The sequence below is a fragment of the Mauremys mutica genome, chromosome 6, assembly GCF_020497125.1.
Source record: "Mauremys mutica isolate MM-2020 ecotype Southern chromosome 6, ASM2049712v1, whole genome shotgun sequence".
Lineage (NCBI taxonomy): Eukaryota > Metazoa > Chordata > Testudines > Geoemydidae > Mauremys > Mauremys mutica.
The window spans coordinates 32,046,264-32,071,911 of NC_059077.1; the positions used below are offsets into that span (position 1 = coordinate 32,046,264).

The window sequence follows — 25,648 nt, forward strand, 5'->3', positions numbered from 1 at the left end:
CAAACTGTTTTTGTTAAACATTAAGATTAAGCCAGACTGTTGTTATTGTATCCTCACATTATTATAGCTTTGTTTCCTTTTGATCATCTTTTTTTGAGAGTTCTCTCTATCAGGTACTACACATGTTAGCTAGAATTAAATTTTCTCAGTTGAGGAGACAGTCAAGGACATGTGTCTTATTTTCATTATCCTTTCCTCTATATTGTTAGTTTTGTTTCCAGTCACAATTAAAATGTAATGTATAATGTTAGTTTTATATAAAGCAAGGTTGCTACTCGGAGTACAAATTGTGTTTGGCTACTGTCTTTTAGGAGGATCTTATTTGTATATATCCTTTCAGCTATGTTGCTTTTAGGAAGAGGATATCTGCTTTATTATTTACAAGAAAATTTGTATTTTTTGTTATGCATATCTCTATATTCATAATATTCAGGCCCCTTACATTCAGTGGGGTTTTCTGACCTTTTTTTCTTCTGTTGTGCACATTTTCATCCTTCCCAATCATCTTTATTTCTTTTAATATCCACCTTTATACATACCAGTTAAACTATCAAGTTTCTTTCAGCTTATTCTTTTATCCTTTCCTATTCTCCTATCATCTCTACATATTGTCAACATCTTTTGGACAGCCTGTAAAAGTGATTAATCACTTGTATGACATTGTATTTCCACTTGCTTAAAAATCCTAGTTTACCACGTTAATTGTGCAATCCTCACTCTTCAGCTTTAGTCATCCCGTTCCTGTTCCACTGCTCTCTGGATTTAGTTACTGCCTCCGAAAATTTTATATATTCATCTCACTAATTTTGAAAATTATTTAAAAAAAGAAAAAAGAAAAAAAATCATCACCAACGTTCGACCCCAATAAGATTTGTCCCATGTCTATTAAATAAATTAGTACAACCATAGCTCAAGCCATGTCCAAGATTGTGCTGGTAAGGAGAGTGATGACGACAGGTTATTTAAGAGAAGATAACATTCCAAATAACCCTGCCCCAAGAACATAGATACACAAGTTCAGATCCGGTAACATTACTGAGTCAATCACCTACATACACACGTCAAGCTTGACCATAAAAGTAACTAAACATTTGTAGAGAGAGAGACCTTGTGTCTCATACCAAGTGTAGTCATCCCCAAGGTGCTAGTCTATCAATGCTTTCAAACTACTAGCTGTTAGGATTGACCAGCTAAAACGATAGACAAATAAACACTACTCCACTAAATGTGGATAAGCATTAACAGGACATAAAGCAATAGTACACCAAAAACAAAGTAATTCTTTTTAGATAAATGTTAAACACCAATACACAAGACAGAGTAAAAAACTTGAAAAGATTTTTTAATAACAAAGGATCTGATAAATGAAAAGAAAACTGGGAAAAGTTCAGAGTCAAATCATACCAAACATCAGTAAAGTATCTAATAAAATATGATCCAAACATAATTTGAATTTCAGTTTGCCTAGTATGAAAGCATACCAAATACGTGTGTGTGAAATTTTACAGAAAGTAGGATGTTCACCCTAAACTACAAAAGGATTGTCTAAATAAAAGCATATAAAGTTGAAAGAGATACAAAAGTATCACATTTGGTGCATCTGAAGTAAATGTTATACTAAGTAATTATTCTACTCAAAATGTAGCTCTTCCGATACATTTGTAATGGTGGATCTCCAAAAGTGACATCTGTCCCTACCAAAAGAGGATGCCAAGATTTTCAAATATGGATGCCTAATGTTAAATTGCAATGAGAGTTGCTAGGTACATTTTTGAAAAGTAGTCCATTTATTTGGATGCATAAATATGGACACTAGGCAAGGTTTTCAAAATTGGGAGTCTAGAGTTATTTACAACATGGATAAATAAGTGAAGGTAACTAGTAATGGCTTGAACAATTACTGAAATGTAGAGAACATATTTCAGAGATTACCAAAATTTAGGTATGTACAACAGATTGAGTTGGCCAGTTGCTTGCTATGGCTCTGAAAGAGGACAGTGAATGAAAAAGCATTTACATACCTCTTCAATAACTGCTTTCTTCAAGATGTGTTGCAAATGCCCATCCACTTTAGGTGTGTGTGCGCACTAGTGCACGGAAGCCAGAGAACTTTTTCCCATAGCAGTGGCTGTTGGGGATGCATGCACCCATTGCACACTTATGCTGCTAGCTGAAGAGTGAAGAAATGCTCCAAATCCCCTCAGTTCCTTCAAACTGGAAAGCCAGAGTCTCTGATGTAGAGGGGACGGAGGGTGGGTTATGGAATAGACATGTGCAGCACATTTAGAAGAACAGTTGCCTAATAGCTTTGTAACCATTTTTTCATCAAGTGCTTGCACATGTCCGTTCCACTTTAAGTGAATCACAAGCAATTCCAGATGGAGAAGGTATCAGAGTCTATTTTAACAAAGCTGCAATATCACTCTCCAAAATCTAGCATAGTCTCTTGAGGTCTGGGAGAGAGCAGAATGAGCAGTGTACATACAAAGAGATGACCAATAACAGCCCTGCAAATGGCACTGATGGGAATGTGACCTAAGAAAGCAGTGGACACAGCTTGTGCTCTTGCAGAGCATGCTAAAACTCTTCTGAGATATTGGAGCCTTAGGAATATCACAGCACAGACAAATATAAGAGGAAATTCAGGAAGAACTCCTCTGTGTAGTGACAGGTTGCCCTTTCATCCTGTCAACAAACGAGATGAATAATTGCAGAGATGCCATAAACTCTTTATTCCTATCCTGTTTAAAGGCCAACACCCTTTGTCCAGCATATGGAGTTTTCCTCATCGTTGTGAGAGTGAGGTTTTGGAAAAAAGGTTGGTAAGTATACAGGCTGACTGAAATGAAAATCTGACACACACTAGTGAGAAATTTGGGGTGTTGACACATGAAGTTTGTCTTTATAAAGAGGGTGAGCTACCAAGGCTGAATCTTTGCTACCCTTCTGGCTGAAGTAATGACCACCAGAAAAGCCAACTTCATTGAGAGATGAGAAAATGAGGACATAGCTATAGGTTGAAACGGGGGCCCCATTAAAACTGAAGGAACCAAATTCAGATAACGGGATGGTGCTGGGTCCCTAATAGGAGAAAAGAGCCTGTCCAAACCTTTCAAGAACCTTACAGTCAGAGGATTGGAAAACACAGATTTTCTCTTCACAAGAGGATGGAAAGTGGAGATAGCTGCCAGATAAACACTCAGGGGTTTTTCCTTTATCCTTTAGTTTAAGCATGTAATCCAGAATATCAAATTGACTATTCTGAGACCAGGAAGATGAGATGCTTTGAGCATAATCTCACTCTGGAGGCAGACAAACCAGAGGTTCATTGCCTCTTGGCAAGGGGTAGTCTGACCTAGCACCACCTTGCTTCTTTAGATAGAATATTGCAACTGTGTTGTCTGTGAGCACCTGCACAGAATGACCATTCATGTGGGGAAGAAACACTTGACAAGCCAGGCGGACAGCTCGAAACTCTTGAACACTGCTGTGAAGGCAGAGATCTTGATCTGATCAGAGTCCCTGAGTCTGGAGGTACCCTAAGTGAGCTCCCCATCCAAGAGATGAAACATCTGTGACCAGGGTCACAGATGGCAAAGATGGAGCAAAGGGTCCATGGCATACATTGGCAGGGTCCGTCCACCTGTCCAGGAATGTCATCCACTGTAATGTTTTGTCAAGACGATAGACAGATTCCAATCACCTCTGCATGATTTTGAGGTAAAGTCAGACATGCTGAGTCATGTATGTACAAGCTGCCATGTGATGTAGAAGTTTCAGGCAATTCTTCACTGTTGTATGAGGATATACCTTGAAGTTCTTGCATAAGTCCCATATCTCCTGACATCCGACCTGAGATAAATACCTTCTTGCTACGGTTGAGTCAAGAACTGCTCCTATAAATTCAGTTACAAGGTACAAGGAGAAATGATTTGTCCTCGCTGATCAACGGGCCCAACAAAAGAAAGAGGAGCACGATCTTCTCAATAGCTACCATTACTTGCTGTCTGGACCGATTTTGAACCATCCAGCCATCCAGGTACAGATACACACCTGGACCCATACCTGCCTGAGACATGCTGCAACCGATGTTGTGCACTATAAGAAGACACAAGGTGCTAACAACAGGCCAAAGGGGAAGACCATAAACTGATAATGAACATGCTATAAGAAATTTTATGAACCTCCTGTGACTCTGGTGAATGGCCACACGGAAGTAGGCATCATTTAAGTTGAGGGCAGTCAACCAGTCATTTGGGTCTAGGAATGGGATAATAGATACTAAGATAAAAAGGATAAAGTTTTGTATGGTTATGTATCTGTCAAGGTTTCACAGGTCTAAGATAGATCTGAGGCCTCCTTTGGCCCTTGGAATAAGAAAACAACAGGAATACAATCCCGTTCACAATACTGAGTAGGTACTTCCTCTCATGCCCCCAACTGTAACAGAGACTGAACTTCCAGAATTAATAAAGTCTAGAAAGAATAGTCCCTGAAGAGTCAGTACCTGGACCTCATTCTGCATAAGTAGTGAATCCAGCACCAACAGGCATGAAAGATCCCTGGATTCTGAAGGCATCATTAGTACTGATATAGTAGCATTCATTGCCAAGAAAATCAATGCTGTTGAAGATCCTGACAATTAAATCTGTTTCAATGGTACCATGTGAGGTGCCGGAGTCAATGACTATGTTGCTGGAATGCATTACCAGGGAGTGCCTCACAGGAGGTGGCTTAACTCTAACCATGATACTGGTCTTATGTCAGTCTTTTGGGGACTGAACTCTTGAAGACGAAGAGGGCTTCCTCTGGCCAGAAGTCATCAAGATATGGACATTCTGTTACTTGCACAGTACTGGAGATGGAGAATCATGTCTTCTCTCTGGCTCTCTCTGATGCAGGGATGGCACCAAGTCCGGTGGTGCACTCTATGATGCACTCGAGTCCAAATCCTCATGTGCTGAGCAGCTGGTTTCTGAATGGGGCACAAAGCTGCTTCCATCAGGCTGTCTCAAACGTCTCTCAACTTCTTAGTCCTGATTTTATACCTACTAAAATTGAGCACTTGTGTCACAAGTGTCCGTCTCTCAAATACTTCAAGCAGTGGGACTGAGGACCACTGATTAGCACAGATTTGTTACAGTCAGGACAGTTCTTAAAATCAAGGGCACAGGGATGGGCCAATACCAAGCTAGAACCTTAAAAAAAAAAGATTAAAAAATTTTTTTTTAGAGAAACAAACACCCCTAGCTAAAACTAAATTATTTACACCAAAAGTCCTGTAAAAAATTTCTGAAGGGAAATATTGGAAAGTGTGAGATGCTCACATGCACTCGTAGGCCATACTGATCATATGTGGTAAGAAGCAACTGAGAGGGGAGATCAGGGCAGCTCCCTACCTTTATACCTTCAACCAGATGCACGTGTGCACCCCTCCCCCCCAACTAGCACTGTGATTGGAAAAAGTTCTCCAACTTTGATGTACTTGCCTGCACTCACCTAAACAGGAACAGACATGTGCAAGTACTCACAGAATAACTATCTTTCCCATTGCTATTGCAGCAGCTTCTTAGAAAAATATGCATATCCTAAACCACAGGTTGTGGGAGTAATTTTTTCTTCAGACAGATAAAGCCTAACGGCATTATGAGAAGTTGGCATTTGAGTCTGAACCTTAAATACTATGACATATGTTTTTTCCCAACTCAAAGCATTGGCAACAGACACTATCAGCAGATTTTGGCATGATCACATCAGATACCCACATTAAATAAATTTTTAAAAAGTGACATTTTCTCTTTCTAGGCCAGTGGAAGCTCAGCATGTCATGGCAATGATATGTTAGACTTCCAAAATTTATTATGGGATTATATACATAAAAAATAGGTGTTCATGTGGCTGCTTAGCCAGCACATCCATAGATTTTAAGGCCAGAAGGGACCATTTTGATCATCTAATTCGACATCCTGGATAACACAGTCCAGGGATTACACCCAATGATTCCTGCAACTAGCCCAGTAACTTGTGGTTGAACCCTCTAAGTTGACTTACAGGATACCATGTACATTTACCTCATTGGTAGGAGAACTTATGTTCTCAAAGATATCTCAAGATAAAATTCAACAGTTCTAGGAAGGTAGAAAGAGAGATCAGCAATCAAAACAGAGCCAGGGGAATGTAAATTACTCCTGCTTAATGTTAGCATCTCAAGTCAGTGCTTTAGGACAAAACACACAGAGAACATATTTTAAATAGCCAGGGTTTCAAGTACCAGATTAGAAAATTTCCACCAGATTTATTTTGTTGATCAAAAGATTAAGGTATGCATTCTTAGTGCATTTACTTAAGGCAAGCCCAGAAAAGATCTTTGGAGTTTGCGTGTGACTAAACCAAATCTTTATACAAAGCGTTCAGTGTAGAGACCTCCAAAACAGTGTTAATTCATACACTATTATTTGTTCACAAGAGCGAAGGGACATGAAGGAAAGGGAAAGAAGATCAGGTCGCACGAAGCCTCTATCTGCTACACAAACACCAGGTAGAAGAGGTGTATACAGTGAATGTGCAATGATATGCACCATATGGTCACAGGGCCACTGTCTGCTGGACAAAGTGTACATGTAGCTTCTTCCACTGTCTAGTGAATGCTGCCACCAGCAGTTAACAATAGACACAAGTAGGTCAGACATGAGGAGGAGGAAGAAAGGCGCTAAGATCACAGTGTTCTACAGAGAGCCCTTTCGGCCCATTGAGATGAATCCAAGATGCTGCTTACACCTTACCAGCCCACGTGCTGATGTCCAGCACACATTTCCTCTAAGAAAAACACAACAAAAGCAATACCAAAATCACCTCTTGGTGCCCTTATACTTCAGTTTGATGAGAGTGCCAACACTTAAGACCATTGAAATGCTAAATATTTTCTATTTCTTAAAAAAGGAAATATATAGAAACTATTAATACAACAAGTATTTTCATTCAAAATTTAAAACCTTAGAAAATACAAAAAAGTTAAGGCTCCTTAACATTAGTTCTGCCATGTTGTACAGCCTGAGTATTATTACAACAGAGAGGGTATTGTTACCTTGTCAGAGACTATTCAACTGAGGACAGCTCTAAACATTAAGCATTTTTTTTTATTTTTAATCAATTTAAATTTTCAGAGTTGCAGGAAATTAAAATAATCGTATGCCCCTGCCCGTAATTTAGGAAGTTCTAACGTTTACAAAACTTTGCCATGTAAATATCAGAAACAAAACAATCACTACAACAGTTAGTTTTTCTTTAAAGAGAATTATACAGAAATATAGTCGTTAGATCTTTCTGTTTAACAGGGTTTTACCATACTACACAGTGTGCATCATTACAACGTGTACAATATCAGTGGATGTTGAGATTCAAAATGCTAAAATTTCATAACTGTTAAAACACAAATTGTCAAAACCACATGCAAAATATACAAACTAAATATCTGTACATCTAATTAATGATTTTTCAAGCAGAATTTTTTTACTTTGTACATTTTGAGTCTCATCAATGGGAATATTTTTTCATTGGTTTGTGTGTATATTCAGTGAAATTGCCGTTGATGAACATTTACTGATAAAAAAAACAATCCTTCCAAGCCTATTTATAGTACTACATTACAAATGGTACAAGAATAGTTGGGCTAAGTAAGATGATGGGTATGTGGATGCTTAAGTGAATATTTGCTCTGTGGAAGGACACATCTTGTAGGTCTCTGATGAAGGAATAGGACATTAAGCATCAGTGGCTCTTTATTCAAGCCATTGTCATGCACAAGTGAAATGTCTAATAAGAGAAAAACAGACAGGATGGATCACTAAATGAATGCCCTGTTCTTTCCCTCTGAAGCATCTGGCAATGGTCACTATCAGAAGACAGGATACTGAACTAGCTGGACCATTGTTTTGACCCACTATAGCCATTCTTATGTTCTTATACCAAAAACTAATCCCTAAAACCAAACCAACCAATCAAAAAGAAAGTGGTAGGTTGAAATTAAAATCCTTCAGGAAGAACCACAAACCTAACACAAAATACCAAACAAAAACTCCCTCAGAAAACTTATTTTTCAATGGCAAAGAGTTCTGTGGCAATTTATAGACTAACAAACGTATTGGAGCATGAGCTTTCGTGGGTGAATACCCACTTGGTCAGATGCATGTGTATTCACCCACAAAAGCTCATGCTCCAATATGTTTGTTATTCTATAAGGTGCCACAGAACTCTTTGCCGCTTTTATAGATCCAGACTAACACAGCTACCCTTCTGATATTTTTATATCACCTCACCTAGAACCTTAAAATAATCTCTGTAATTTTACTATGGTTTGTACATGCTTCCTCTAAAATACTCCGAAAAGTGACTCTAAAAACATTACCAGGCATGTTTCCTGCGTTTTGTGTCCCATGCTTTCTAGATCCAATTTACTCAGTTTACAACTGAAGGCCCTGTTCCTCAAGTCTTATGCAAAGTCTTAATTTTTACAGACTCTGGGTAAAATCCTAGCTCTACTGAGGTCAACTGGAGCAAGATTTCACACTCTGAGTAGACGCATTGATGTTAATGAGATTATTCAAAATTTGTAAAGTTGACGGTCAAACCAGTTTTTCTAAATGCTAAGCATTCAAACTCAGCCTGGAATCTGAAAGTCACGCTTATGCTCAAAGTTATACCTCAGTTTCTTCATATTCTGCTTCCAATGGAGGTTCCATGAGAGGGACTAGAATTTAATGGTGCAAATGGTTAAATTCTGGAAGACTATACATGAGTCATAATAGAATTCAACTCTGTGTTGATTCCTCGGTGCTAAGAAGAAAAGTAACAAATTATATTTGTTATGATAGGAAGCAGATATGACATTGAATCCACACGGGGAACAGAGTGTTAAGTAAAGTGACTTTTTATATAGTTGCTTTTCAAAGTAGAACTACATTTTAAGGGATTTTGCATATGTTTTACCAAGAGACCTCTGTACTGAAATGCCAATATCAGCCTTCCTTTCTTTTTAGTTGCCAATTTTATTTGATTTTTTTCTTCACGTGTGCCAGACAGTATTGATTTAACATTTTTTTAAAATCAGTCATCTTGCTGGAATGCTAAACCAATTGTGTGTGTGTACGTATATATATCTAAAATACCTAAAATACACATTAAAGCCAGATATTCTTAACCCAACAAAAGTAAAGAAATAAAGAATTAAGGCAAAATATTGGCGCACACATCCTGTTACATATCACCAGTCAAACTTATGAAGAAAGTGTTAAGTAAAAGAGCTCTATTCATTTAATACAGCTGTAATTTACACGGTTTGAATTGCAATGAAAGATCACAAGTCAGAATTTTTTAAATAGAAGATATTTTGTTATCACACACAGTAATAACTAATGCTATCTATGCAATACAATATATTTGGTGACTACAGTTTTGTGTACCAAGGTAAGTCCTTCCAAGCTGCATTCCTTGATTAATTAAATCTTAATAAAAATATCTATAATCAAAGCAATAAAGCCACAATGTTCAGATTTGGGTGTCCATATTCAGGCACATTAAGTGGCCTGATTTTCAGAGGCACTAAAATTCCCCAATTCCCAGTGAAGTCAGCTTTAAGCACCCAATTTTGGAAATTTTGGTCTCAAAAGTTACCATGAGACAATCAATAGATGTCTCTAAGAAGGGAACATCAATTGTGGTGGCTGACTTTGAGGAAACAAGGTTAAAGGACTTTGAAAGTCTTTTCAAAGCACTGCTAGTGTGTGTAGTTATGTCTTTTTGTGCACAAACACTTGTGTGTACCCATACTATAAACACAGTAATTTACAGATCACCTCATAACTCAAAAAATTACAAAGACCAGTCCAATGGTCCTTTACTTGGACAATAGTAGAAAATATTCCTGTTGCCACAATTCTCCATGTTACATTTTGTGTTCAAAGTTCCTCCTCTGTCTTGAGTCCTGTGCTTATTGGCGGATTTGCTCACCTCAGAGATTCACGGCAGCTCTCAGTTTGGCCACTTTTGCTAGTGGCTCAAACCTGGTGTTCACTCAGCTAACCTCATCACTGGCCAGTATGGGGAAAGGGAGGAGAACAATCCCCACAGTCTCTGCTGACCCCATAGTGGGTCGGGGGATAAGCCAGGGATCTTCCCCTCTGGTGGGACCCACAGTTCAGGTCAACTCCTCTTGTCTCAAATAGGCTGTTGAGGGGGATGGGGGAACCTGGGCCCACTCTTTACTCTGGGTTCCAGCCCAGGGCCCTGTGGATTGCAACTGTCTATAGTGTCTCTTGTAACAGCCGCGTGACAGCTACAACTCCCTGGGCTACTTCCCCATGGCCTCCTCCCAACACCTCCTTTATCCTCACCACAGGAACTTCCTCCTGATGTCTGGTAATGCCTGTACTTTGCAGTCCTCCAATGGTACGCCTACTCACTCTCAGCTTCTTGCACCTCTTCACACATCTCACTAACTGAAGTGAGGGCCTTTTTAAAACCAGGTGCCCTGATTAGCCTGCATTTCCTAATTGATTCTGGTAGCTTAATTGGCTTCAGGTGTCCTAATTAGCCTGCCTTAATTGTTTCCAGCAACTTCCTGATTGTTCTGGAACAGCCCATTATCTTACTCAGGGAAAAGGGACCTGCTTAATCTGGGGCTAATATATATACACCTTCTATCACTCTCCTGTAGCCATCTGGCCTGACCCTGTCACAATACATAGACTTACAAATCTTGCACTTAGCTCATAGTCGAACTAAAAAACTATTAATCTGAGGGGGCTGTTGGGTTACTAATTACTCTATTACTTCCAAGTATAATTCCCATGATAGACCCAGTATTAATGAACAATGGTATTCCAGGAGATGCTAGGCAATGGAAAGATTAAGGTATCTTTTTTTTTTTTAAGGAGCCATTTGAATCCCACAGTCATCATTGTACAACTCCAGGTCTTCTTAGTGGGATCTCTTGGGGTTTCTTGTGAGAACCGATAAAATACTGAAGTGATTTAAGAGTTGGTGGATTGTGGGGTAAAACAGACTAGATCAGATTTTTCAGTTTATGGGAAATCTTGGGAAATGTTCTGGCCACAATCCAGTCTCTAGAGAACAATTACTGGTGATATTTTTTCCCACAGTAGGTATGGGGAAGAAGAGTGCTGTGGGCTCTATACTCCTTGGAATACCCTGCTGTTACTAATACAGAAGCTTTATTTGCCTAACTCCTATTACTAGGTAGGGTGTGACTTCTGATACTCTTGCATGGATCAGCTGTAAGTGCAAACCTATTCTAAAGGCTAACTTGTAAAGGAGGATGACCATTATGAAGACTCACTTATTCTTATCCTCTTGTTCACTTTGTAGCAAGGGATGTTTGGTAGGTTTGTGTAGTTTCTGTTTGCATCAGTCATGGCCAGGTGCCTCAGTGCTTCTCTACAATTTTCCTGAGTTTTCTGTAGCAGCTTTCCACCACACATTATTCTTTTGTTGTATCAATGTGCAGCAATTAAACAGCATTGCCTAGTCTGCCCCCTCATTGCCAAAAGAAATCACAGCCCCTGCATGTTCTGGGCTTTTAGACAGTCACTCTTTTCCATTTGGTCAAACTTTTTAATCTGTCAAGACATTTTATTTTTGACCTTGCTGTTCTTAATTTCTGCTGGACTCTTCTCATTTGTGAGTAGTCAATTTCCTTAGACCAAGTATTACCCTCTCTTCTGGTGAAGAGAGTGTCTTGCATCTTAATTTTTTTTTAAATACATCTTTTTTAAGACTTCTTCATCTGAGCTATTCTGCTTGCCTCACTAAGTGCCTGGGTCTAGAGGAAGAAGGAGGAAGTGAAGCCTCTGCTTCTCTAAACCTGACTGAAGACATATGGCCAAAAGAAAATGGCAATCTGAGGAGTTTATACTATTTTTTTTTTTGCCTTTTCCTGACAGTAGATCCAGAAAGGAGTAACTCGAGACTTCATTCATGCAGTACGTGTGCAGAAGTTTGTCACATGAAGTTCACAGGAAGGTTTTAGAAGATGTAACCAACTATTAGTTAGTGCAGACTTGGCCATTCATGACATTTTCCTTCTTAGAAAAATTTCACACCTGGAAAAACAGTCCTCAGTCCCAGCAAGTTTAGAAGTTACTTTATCAACAAGAGAGATGTCAAATAACCAGACACATTGTCTAAGCTCATCTATTACAGAAGTCAGTCATGTTTTGTTCCCCAAACTGCTACTTCAAATCCCATTTTCAGTATAATATTGAGGTGCAACTACAGTACTACACCACCCAATAGTTTTCCCAGATTTAAGGTGTGATTGTCATGATGGTTCTTAACCTACATTGGTCCAGAGAGTTTTCTGGTCTCTCCTGAATGCAAGTCCCTGGCAAATTGTCTGATTTGATAAAACTTTGATGTTGTATGCCCCCGTCATTCTAGCTGGATCTACTATAGTCCATAGATTGTTGGTCTGATTGATATGCAAGATGCTCACTACTCTGTATTCAATCTCAGGAATTTACCCAACCACATTTAAGTCTCATTTTCTAAGGCAAGTTCACATTCAGAGTTGACGGCTGAAGATAACAGGAGACCAGTATGCTGTAGAAGATAGAGAGAGCATGATGCTCTTTAAATATTTTACTACTTGTCAGACAGTTATAAATTCAACTTTAAATGAACATCTATCTTTGACAGCCACAGGCTTTTACATGATGTGCAATATATATTACAGCCTTTATTTTCTGTACTTCCAATTATTTGAATTTAATTATTTTGATACTCAAGGGCACACATTTCTAATTCTCTCCAAGAATGCCCTAATGAAGCACACAACCACTACTCTAATCACCTAATTAAAATATATTACTGTACCTTATGAAGAGATCCATTCACTGCTGGTAAGGATAGCAATGGTAAAGTCTCCTTGAAAATAGTCTTGTACAAAATATTTTTAGTAATAAATTCTCATACATTTTTTCTGTTACTACCTGTGTCACTAAAGCTCTCACAGTGAATCTGGCCACAACTTGGATGAATTATCTTTGGTCATAATTTTGAGTCAAACTTTCACCATCCAAATGTGTGTAACTGGTGTGTGCTTCTTTATTATTTTAATATGCCCTTGATAATTATGCTTCTTTGACCAGCAATGTGGCCACTCATCACTGTATTTGGTAAGTAGGGTTGGATCCAGTTCCAGCACTGGTGTACCGTCCTCGACTAAACCCTTGAAAGGTTGGTCTGGGCTGGGCGGTGGCTTGGGCTGTTCCAAGCCATGGCCTGAGGAGGGGTGCTGCCTTCTTCTACCACCCCTATTCCTCCTACGAGGAGCGTCCTGGCGATTCTGAGCTTGGGAGAACCTAGAGGGAGGCTGTGGCCAGAAACTGAGTGGTGGCAGTATGGAGCAGATACTGACTGAACATATATTATTGAATTAATAAATGTATATGAATTTCAGGCCACCTTAAGCACAATTAAGAGTTGTTATTCCCACTTTCTATTAAGATATTTTGGCAACTAAACCTCTTCTGAAAAATATTTATTTTTCTTCACTAAAACAATGTTTTTTCTCCTCCCGAGTAATAGAACATGTTTTTAGAAAGGCTAAAAAACTAAGTCTGAATGATCTTTTGCTCATACTTTTGACGAAGAGGTTTAAGATAATTAATGCGTCTACAGGATAACGTGTATGAATATCTGCCTCTTTCAAGCAAACTTCATTGACTGTGGCAAAATGAGCATGATAAAATATAGATGATAAAAGAGAGGAATGAAACAAGTAACCTCGTAGACTAAAGGCACAGCTCAAGTGTGCAGTTTGCCTAACTTCACTACTAGGTTGTCAGGGGATCTGATGCAGAAAATCTGTCTGGGAGAGGAATGACAATCAGAAGGTTTCATTGTCCAATGGAGCAGCAATAGAAAGCTGTCAGGTGAACTGGTCATAAAGAGGAGGCGAACCAAGAAATAGTGTCACATGGAGTGACTAGAAAGCAGAGCTTCCTCAGCTTTCCAAGAACAATGATGGGCCAACATGGGAACTGACCATGAGGAAAGGAGATGGTAGAAGCCACCTTTGGAATAAAAGCACATCTACTTTTCCATTCAGCTTTGAATACACATTTGGAAAATTATTTGGCCAAAGCCATGTATCAATATTTGGGCAGAAATTCAAACAATTTGAATTTGGACAGAACAAGGAGCAATGGTGTCAAGTTGCAGTGAGGGAGGTCTAGGTTTCATATTAGGAAAAACTATTTCACTAGGAGGGTGGTGAAGCACTGGATTGGGAGGTGGTGGAATCGCCATCCTTAGAGGTTTTTAAGGCCCGGCTTGACAAAGCCTCGGCTGGGATGAGTTAGTAGGGGTTTATCCTGCTTTGAGCAGGGGGTTGGACTAGATAACCTCCTGAGGTCTCTTCCAACCCTAATCTTCTATGATTCTATTATACTCATATTGTAATTCTGTTTCTAAACCAAAAATCATGATGTAAACTAATAAAAGTAATATATTTTAAAATGCAAGCAAGTTAAAATAATATCCTTTTTAAATCAAAAGACCAAAGAATAGCGACAACTGTATCATCCTTCTTTAATTACCAGATTTAGGAGGGGAAAAAACCCCAATCCTATACTGAAGTAAGACGGTAACAACAAAGTTAAATGTCTCAGTGTTTTCAAGCAACTTCATGCTGACAAATTTGCAATGGCAATAATACAAAACATACTCAAAAACGAAGGCAGATCTCCAGACAAAGATTTATATGCCTGTATGGGGAGGGGGAGGAGAACATCCCAGAGCCCAGCATTTGAATAATCTAAACTGGAACAATACAAAATCATGCAAGAATTATTTAAAAAAGAGAAGCCATTAACAATTTATAAAACCCACATTACAGAAGGAAAAATAGAATGCTAAAAGGAGGTTAATCTTAAAGGATATCTCAACTGTGACAAAAAGTCAGTAAATCAAAAGCAACACACATCACTTATGTAGTAATTTATACATATTCATTAATCTTTGCAACACTCCTGTGGTAGTATACCTATTTTAGAGACAGGGAAACCGTAGTAGCGACAGAGATTTGCCCAGGCTGGCAGAAGAAGTCAGCAGCAGAGACAGGATTAGAGTTTCTGAGTATTTGTATCCCAAGCCTATGCTCAGATCACATTCCAATAGAATAAAATAACCCCAAAAAGGTGAATTTATCAGAATCCAAATCTCTTTAAATTAACTACCTAAACATGAACATCTCTTTGGTGTTATGTTTTAAAAGGACAGTACACAGCTGTTCTTAATGAACAAAAAATAACAGAGTTTTAGATAAGACAGACTTCTTCACTGCGATTTAAAATAATCCCTACATAAACAAACTTATTGGAAAGCTCTTGCTTCAGGTAAAGGTGGATCCCTTGCTTTTTTGAATTTATGTTTTGGTATCTGTATTTTCAGTCATCACTGTTAGTTTTAGAACTCAGTGCCAGCCAAAGTTTTTGGCTCTTTCTGTCCTGTAACTTGGATATATGGATTTTCAGCTCTTAAAGTCACAAAAGCTTTCAAATATTAGTTTAAAAAAATGTCATCCTTATTGGTTTGTTACTGATACTGAATTGTTGCTGTATTTTCTTTACACAGATTTTCATTATAACTTGATAATACAACTTTTGTAATTAAATCTTGAGTCATAGCAAGAGGTTTGGCTGGAGAGAGAAATAGGTAGAGTTATACTGTTGTTTCTACTCCTTTGGAAATTCATACGGATCAGGTCTTTGAGTCACCTGTTGTTACAAGGCTATAAAAAGCCTCAGACTACAGATGGTCAGGACCAGGACTTTCCATACTGGAAATATTCCAACATTTCAAAACAATATTCCTTCTAAATCAGACTGAAAAGCTGAATGTCAAAATATACTACATAATACAATATATTAACATTATTTTATTATATAGGTCTAAATTAAACATTTAGACTTTCCCATCAAGAATTTTGTCAAAGTTGACATGTTCCTATGAAACGTTTTGATTTTCACAAAAAAACACTTTTCAATAGAAAACTGTCAATTTTTTCAACCATCTCTACCTTAGACCACTACCAACCAAATCTGATATCCAGTATGTAGTTCACAGTGAAGAAAAAATAAGAGTGTGCTAGATGCAATCTTGTGTGATCTCTCTTCTAATGGGAACAGGTTTCCAAATTCAATTAATGCAGAAGGCTACAGGCATTTGGTAAACTACATAGTGAACTGCTGAGACAGAGCCCTTGAGTTGCCCAATTAATCTTGTATTACATATTTAAAAGAGTAGTACCTTCCAAACAATGGGTTGAGACCAAATATGTGATCTCCTCTGAAAGTGGTATAGCACCACGTGCAAGATCTTACTTTTGTATTCCTAGAATAGAAATGTTTACCACTGATCCTGATTAATACAAGGGACATTGCAAATCACATCTTTCCCTGGTGTAATTAAAAAAATAGGGGAGAATTGTAAGGATGGTGAATTGGAGAGGGAGAATAGTGTAAGGAGTTTTTTCATATTAGCTGAGTATTACGTTGATGCAGCTTGAGGGGAACAGAAAGTGGAATATAGTGATGCTTTACAGGGCAGGGTGGAAGCATGCTTTGAAGACTTTTTTCATGAGACACCCAGGACTTGAAAAGTAGGTGCACAGCATATCAGGAATGAAGCAGCATTAAGGGGGGGGGAGGGGAAGCGGAAGCTTTCACAGCTCCTGCCTGTCTTACTTTATTGAGTTTTAATCATTTGCTCTGCAATGTACAGAAAGGATAATATGGTCTCTTCCTTATGGAGCTTGCATTAGTCATAGTTTGGAAATTTAAAAAAAATTTCCAACAGAAGTAGTTACCCACTTATCTAAGACTAAGCTGTAATGTAAGAAATATTTAGCATATGTTCCTTGAACAGAAAAAAGCAGAGAATAAAAGGTTAAATGGTTAAAAGGATGAAAAGTTTTTTGGGGAGGATCCTGGGTTTCCCCTTTCAGAAAGAATGAATTTGGTGACAAAGGAAGGAAGCATATACTGTCACTCATCTGTGTTTAAAGATGATTGCTCCACAACTGGCAGAACACGCTGTGAAAAAAATGAACACCCCGGTTTCTTGTAAGACATTTCCTATGAAATCTACTGACGTTTAAAATGTTAACGTGTGTTAAAATCTCAGCCAGCATTACTGTTTGAATATATAGGAAATCAGATTCAAATCAATAAGTGTAAGAGAAAGATAAGCAGCAGATTTTCTAAATCAAGTTGTTTGCATTAAGAGATACTTGGCTTACAACTGTATACCCAAGACAAAGGTTTTATAAAGGTCACAGATTCAGTTAGTTAAATTATAGACTGTTGGCCTGCACATAAGTTATGATACAGAGTACTGAAAATGACTTCAGTAATTCATGATAAAGTGAGCTCAATTTATAGATATTAAATACTTACATGTGTCCTGGTATCTTTAGTAACTATATATTTACATAATAAGCATGCTTTGTCTACCACAGCATATTTAGAAAAGAACTATTAGTTATTCACAAAGATTTGAATTCCCAAGGAAATCTTAAGGGGCCAAACAGAATTATATAGTTTCCCATAAGTATCTATGGCAGAACTTCAACTACTTTCCTGTTAATGAAGTGTTCTGAGCAGCTAGTTTTTCTTTCCATGTCTATCTTAGAAAGATTAATTTTAAAAAACTAGAAACATGTGACAATAATGACAGCTCCATACCACTAGGAACGAAATACAGTCTTTAAAATGAGAAAAGTTTATAAATATAAATGTATGTACAGGTAAATCAGCTAGTTTCCTCAACTACAAGTCTAGTTTTCATGGTAAGAGCTCAAACAGAAAGATTTACATAATAAACTTTTGCAGTTCCACATATAATAGAGGCCAGCACATACCTACTATATAAAACATTTAGCACAATAATTCTTACCAGTTCAAAGTTTGAAGAAATAAGACTTTGCTTTCTTCCAAGCAGGTCACTATTATGATCTTATTGCCTTAACCAAATAATCCCCTCCACCCCACAACTGAAGCATCTTTGGCTCTAAAAACTTTTGCACTTCTTTGAAACAATATCAAGATAAGGATATTTTTAGCAAATAATAAGTAGTATAAATACTAGTAAAACCTTAACCCTCACCTGAATGCCACTAAAATTTTTTTATTAGACTTCGTAAATTCATAGTCGGGTCACTGGCATAATCTAGGGTCTCTAGATCAACAAGGAGGTCCAACCTTTTCAGTGCATGCAAAAATAATTAGCTATTACATTTTAGAAACCAATATCCAGTAATTTAAATATCCCTACACCACTGTTTAAGAGTGTTTGCATATAACATCAAGGCAAAAAAAGAACTGATGCTGCTTGAGCTTAGCACTTTTTACTGTGTTAAATTTTAACATCTTGGTGAACAAGACACAGATAGTCTTTTTTCTTTGGGCCTCTGAAGTTATTACTTTGCACACCAATCTCCCATCCACTTGCCACAACCCCACCCCACCCCTCAAAACCAACATTCAACCCCTGTCCAATGTGATCGTATCACTAGGCCACCCATGAGCATAAGGATTTGGGGGTTGTCAGCAAGTTGATTCTTCAGTGTACACACCTACATTTCATGGATATGTTTTATATAAAACTGGGATGGAGGGGGGAATCTTCAAGTCTTCCCAGTTTTCATCTGCAGGAAAAGTAGAGCCTAGCTGCTTGTGGTAAGTTTAGTGTATAGATGCCCACATTTAGAAGGTTACTGAAGGACAATCGTCCAAATAAACCAAGCACTGTTAAACTTAAGCTGTCTAACCTTTCACCAGGGATCATCTGGCCTGTTTGACAGATGAAACGGCTCAGTTGTAGGCATCCAACTTGTGGAGTGAACTGACATCAACACCAGGAGTGGCTCCAGGCACCAGCACGCCAAGCGCGTGCCTGGGGCGGCAAGCCACGGGGGGGCGCTCTGCCGGTCGGCGCGAGGGCAGCAGGCAGGTTGCCTTCGGCGGCATGCCTGCGGAGGGTCCGCTGGTCCCGTGGCTTCGGTGGACCTCCCGCAGGCATGCTGCCGAATCCGCGGGCCCGGGGACCTCCCGCAGGCAAGCCGCCGAAGGCAGCCTCCCTGCAGTGCTTGGGGTGGCAAAATACCTAGAGCCGCCCCTGATCAACACTAGTGCCATCAATGACAGTCGGAGTGGCATTGTATTCCACAGCTTAGGGTGGATAAAAATCAATGATAAAAAATATTTGATTTTTTTAAATTTTAAAAATAAATTTGAAATTAGGACAATGTAAACTTACTGTAATCTATTCAAATCGTTCCAACTGAATAATAGGTATGTTTGCTGCCAAGTTTTAAAGAAAGTTGGCCCCGAACTAGGGGAAGTCACTGGAATCAGATTGCTGAAGTGCTAAAGCAGCTCTTGCTTGACAGCAGTAGCCTCTTATGCAAGTACAGAATGAATTTCCATAATTTCAGTTTATCCAACTAGTTCAGGACAATGCACAGCTGGTGCTAGGCATAAGCAGACTAAGGCTTGGTCAACACCACAGAGGTAGATTGAAATAAGGCATCTTATATCGACCTAAGTGCCTACGCTACAGTTGCTCCTGCCAATACAGGTCACCCACTACATCAACCTAATAATTCCACCTCTGTGTGCGGCGAAGTGCTTAGGTAGATGCAGTTAGGGCAATGCAGAGTCTATGTAGACACTGCATTACTCACATCGCCTGTTGACTGTCAGCCTCGACGCTGGGGACTGACAGCCCAAGCTGTCAGCCCCATGCAGGGCTCACTGCTGGAGCGGCCAGGGCCATCGGCCCCGGGGTTGGGGGCTCGAGCTGTGAGCCCCTATGGGGCTGACAGAGCCCCACAATGCCCCATACAGTTAATTTGGTGGAAGTGCTTGTGAGGATGCAAACCAGCGACAGATAAGGGGCACAGTGTGACATGAACCATCACAGTCTGTACTTAGGCCAGCTTAATCCTGTAGTGTAGACAAGGCCTAAGCAATTGCTTAGAGCGATAAGCAGCTCAAGGGGGACCCTTATTTGCTTTTTAAGAATGTGTTGTCAGGAGAGGTCCCAAAATATTCCTGCTTAGGGCCCCCAATGGGCTAGCACAACTCTGGTTCAATGACTAGTTTCATTCAAAAAGATGAGAAATTAATTGGGAGTTGAAAAGGCAGGAAAGTTTGTTTTCCTCTTCCCATCCATGAATAAAAACAAGGGGTCAGAGGATGAGGTCTATGAGCTCTAAAATCTTAAAGGACATGGTGGCAAGAAAACATTGGTTCAATTCATTAACTACAGGTAATACTGCCTTTGTTTAATAAAACAATTAGTTTTAAATTCAAAACATTTGTTTTTTTTCCCTTTAAGAATCCAGAACATTTTAGGTAGTTTTTTAAACTTTTTTTTTAAATGCTGATTGTGCATTTTAATTCAATTTGAATATCCATCCAAACTGCTCTGCACACACACACACACACAAAAAATAACCATCTAGTAAATAATAAATGCATCATTTACCTTTTTCTAACATAATAAAACATAAATATTAAGAATCTGAATAAAAGTAAGGTAAGCTTAGGGTTAAATAAATGTGTATTGATGTCCTGTATCCTCCTGGCAAGCAAAATCACCAAAATTTAGTTTAACCGCTATATTTAGCTGTAAATCAACATGTTTCAATAGTTACCAACCATTGAAAATGAACCTTGCTTTAGGAAAATAGAAGTATAAATACAAAACAACTTCAAATCAATTATTTAAATTTCCTGCTTGTCTATTTACATCATGATTAAAATTGGGGATTTAACTCAATCCACCCTTCCACAGCTATGAACTGGTCTGTGGTTCTTCCAAAAACAGAGACCTGTGGTCACCGTTTTCATTAATATCAAATGCCAACGATAGGGAGGAATGTGAACAACCTATAATCTTTAAGAGAACGCCATGATAAGCTTTCTTCACTGAGCACAAAAAACATACAATTAACATTCCATTTGGGAGGGAAAGGATGAAATGGGAAATTAATAAAGTGAAAGGTTTTCATGAACACCATTATTATATTATCATATTTAATGTGCCACTTTTAAAACAGAGTATTGTGCAACTTGGCACCTATGATTAATATGGTTATATTTATAACCTCTTATGCTTCATCACCAAACCCAACAAAACGAGAGTGGTATACCATAACTCTTCACCAATACTATTTGATCCAACTCTGAATTACTTTTTGACTTAATTCTATTTCTCTCTATTCAATGACAGTTTATTAAAGGTTATAAGAAAGTAAATAATTTTATGTAGCTAGGCTAGGGAACGAGTTTATTTTTTGCTAATTGAGATGGAAAACTTTAGAGGCCCAATTCCCACCTAAGGCTGCTTACTGGATGGCTTGCCAATCTTTAAAGCTGTTACAACTAGGTTTGTGCGTACATGCCAGATAAAATAGACAAGGAAGTATTTGGAATGATCACAAATACGTTCTTTTTTCATGAATTATAACCTTGCTAGTTGCCAAAACGATATTGAAAATAGTTTATCAATATTCGTACGTGGCCCCCAATGTCTGCTTATCTAAGATTATAGCTGGGAAATGTTTTATTCCACAAATAGTATTTGAAACTCCCTGGAGAGGATTTTAAAAGATTTTTGTTGACATTGGTACAAAATTTTTCACTAGTGAATAGAAATAGTTGAAAACAATGTAATCTTTGGATAATAGATCATTTTATTGTCTGCAGTAAGAGTTAAGTATTGCAAAGAAAACCAAAGAGAATCAGATTATTGGCTCAGTTTAGAAACTGTAACATTGAACAAACCAAAATCAAAGTATAAAAGCCCAAAACAATACTGAGAGATGAGAGCTCTGCTCAGGTTTTAGACATACTATCCAAACAGCTGGAAAAGATGTTGATACTCCTAGGGAAATTTGTAATGTATTAGACTCATGTTTTTGTGGAGCTGTGAATTATCCTGAGGGGTTTGAAACAACGAACAATTGCCAAGAAGTTAAGAACATTATCTGGAAAATGATAGCATTTAACCAGTTTTCCAATACAGTCAACAATAGATCCTAAAGTCCTAATCATGGACATTATCTATGAAGGTTTTTTTTGTTTGTTTCTTTTTTGTTAAATGAATGTGTAAAAATTAACTGAAAAAAAATCAGCATAAGCATTCCAGATATTAAGAATATGATGCATTCCGTCACACCATTCACACGAATCCCAATTTCAATTCCTTACAAAAAAATAAAAATACAATTCAGTTTAGTACAGTACTTATTGGTTAACCCTTTTACCAGGTCACTCGTGACCAGACAGGGAAAGAGGAGTGGCTCATGTACTATATAATGGAGGTGGCACTGTTTCATAAATGAGAGAATGTTACTCACAAATCTTATGCTAGGTACAAAACTTCCTTCACAATGGAATCAATGGACATTCAGTACCAAATAGTTGTGTACTATTATTATTATTTAGTTTCTCAATATTGATGTTTATCAATATTTTAAGGTATTTTACAATAGTGGAAATGGTGGAGTTATTAGGTTTGTTCATGCAACTGTAAGATGGGACAAGATTGGCTGACATGTCAGGATAATTACCATACTACCAGACAGATTTGTCATATGACAACCAATGCTGAACACTGAGTACACATGACAAGTTTACTAGGAAATTTAATAAGTATGACTGAATTAGTCCAGGCTGGATGGTAAAGTTAGTTCTGGTTACTGTCATGAAGATTTTGTTTTGTTTTTTTCCCTCCACTGTCCTTTGTTTTAAGTAATCCAGGATTATACTTTTAGGGGGAAAAATACCAAATGTTATTGAAAAATAATATTAATATGTAGAAGTACCACCATATATATGCAATCCTTCAAATTGTGGGGAAATGATAAAAACTACTCAAGTGACCAAACAAGTTGAAGTCAGAGTTATATCTCCATATCACAAACTCCTATTCATTTTCAGTTATAGTAAGGCTGTCTCTATACACTACACTTTTTCTGCTAAAATATCATGGTGTTGCTACGAATGGGTCAAATACCATGGTGAGACCATTAGTGTTGGAAATAAGTTCCCTAATAAGTTTATTAAGGTTTACCATGACTCAGCTTCCACACAGGCATTCCTTTATTAGTCCAAGGGCCACTTGGTGTTGGTTATATGCCATATACAAATATAAGATACACATGCCTATACTCTCTCCCCTATTAATAATACAGTTATAAGAATTAGCTGTATACTCACAACTGGACCTTCCCATTATGGCATGACTCCAAAGGGGTAAGGAAAAGCTGATAAAGAACCCCTGAAAAAATCTTTCTTTTTATACACTACAACAAAGAAGTGATGTCATTACTGGTTATTCGACCTTAACTAGTCAGCTGAAACCAGTTTAGGGCTGCACTCTGCTCTCCAAGATTTTCTTATCTTGTTTTGCCTCATTTCTTCCCAACTCCTGGAGTAAACATTTCCAACCAATTATTTATGGCACCTTGGGTGCTCAATTAACCATGCTCTCTCTTATTTCTGTTTCACAGCTCAAACCTTAAATAAGATTTAACATAGCCAGTCCCTCTTTTTCATGATCTCATTTTTCTGGCCATAGGCCTATCACTCATGTTGAGATCCAAACTCAGTTTAAAACCATAGGTTACTTAGGTCTAATGTGGGCCTATATTCCAACAATTATGGTATGGAGAGACTCCTGGGAATGGCTAGCGTTTAGCCACTATGCTGTCTAACATCCATAGAGGATGTTTATGCAGTGTTGTAGCAGCCATATTGGTCCCAGGATATTAGGCTTGTCTCTCTCACCAACAGAAGTTGCTTCAATAAAACGTATTACCTCACCCACCTTGCCTCTCTAGAGGAGGGCTAGACATTTGCTGGTCAGATCACGTGAGGGTCGTCTATTTGGAGCATCAGTGGAGATACCCTAGCAGTACCAATGTTGTACAATTTTAGGGAAAAAGAAATGATGCAGAGGGAAGGTCTAAAGAGCCTGATTCTGCTCCCAGCTAAATTAAAAGGAGTTTTTTGCCACTGACTTCACTGGGAGCAGGATGGACCCTATAAAATAGTAATCATTTGAACTGTTTGCAAACTTAACAACTTTAAAGTTAAACAATGAACGCATCTAAATGTTCAGGGAATAATTCTGTTTGGATTTTTAGTCCAAAAATGACAATCATCATAGTTTAAGCGGCACAGTTGAGCCGATCCAAACCACCAGTTTAAACTCCAACCCAAAGGCCAAAATAGAGCAGACTACATAGACTTGTCCAGGGACATCCAGATCAGTCCAAAGAATTTATAAGAACAACAAAACATTTACTTAATAATCATAAAAACTTACAAAAGCAAGTTAAGATAAAAGCCAACATATTCACTATATTTATTGAGACATGACACTTTGACTGCATTCTGAAACTGATCAGTTCAAGTTCTAAGTTTGAAAACTGAATTTTCATCATACTTGGAAAAAAAACACATTTGCTAATCCAATATATAAAACAGAAATTGAATTCCAAATGAAAACCCTGTACCAAGTACATAATCAGAATGTCTAAAGACATAACCAAAGATCTAAACCTATTTTAAAAATCACTTCATTACCATAAAGGAACATATATTTGGATACAACCATTAACAAGTAAAGTACATTTCGTTTATATCCTTAACCTAAACCACATCCCAAAATTGCAGAAGCAGATGCTGTCCTTTTAAGATGAAAAGTTTAAATCCTTATGCTCAAATATTTCTGCTTTTTAGTAATATGAAGAATCAAAATAAGACACGACAGATAGCACATCTGTGGGAGATCAGAGAATCCTTTGGTTGCTATGAAAATTCAAGTCCAAAGGCGTACTGACATCAACTAGTCGAGAAATGCAGTAATCCCTAGGAATAAACTGTCATGTGTTACTGCCATTATGAAATGAAAATTGTAAACAAGGACGAGAGATCATAATTATTAATTTATGGGCGTTTGTTAAGGAGTATCTCAGTCTTAATCAGACAGCTCCTTTTACAATATTCTTGAGAATTCATATGCTGCTTTTTAATAATGGCCCTTCAAAACTGATTTTAAAAAATATATTGGATTATATCAAAAGAAAATACGCATTAGGACAAGCTGCAGTCACACAGGCTCGGAAAGCATGTGGAACAAGGTTCCTGCAAATTCAGACATCAGCTCTAGCTACTGAGCCACAAGAAATAATCTAAGAGGAAAAGAGGAATACACCAATTTAAAAGTATAATTATTAAAAATAAATAAAGCAGGATGATATCAAGAACATGGAGCAATGCTGACTATTTTTGAATACAGGCACCATATACATCAGTGGTGGGCAACCTGAAGCCCGCGGGCCGCATGCGGCCCATCAGGGTAATCTGATTGCGGGGCCGTGAGACATTTTGCTGACGTTGACTGTCCACAGGCAAGGCCCCCGCAGCTCCCAGTGACCGCGGTTTGCCATTCCCAGCCAATGGGAGCTGTGGGAAGCAGCAGACGGCATGTCCCTGCGGATGGCCAATGTCAGCAAAATGTCTTGCAGCCCGCAATCAGATTACCCTGATGGGCT

General features: G+C 38.2%; 1 protein-coding gene across 3 annotated transcripts in view; it reads right to left on the reverse strand.

Annotated features, from left to right (window-relative positions):
* The window catches only part of ARL15 (ADP ribosylation factor like GTPase 15), a 196,350-nt gene that overhangs the window by 40,960 nt on the left and 129,742 nt on the right, over positions 1 to 25,648 (reverse strand). The window lies entirely within an intron of this gene.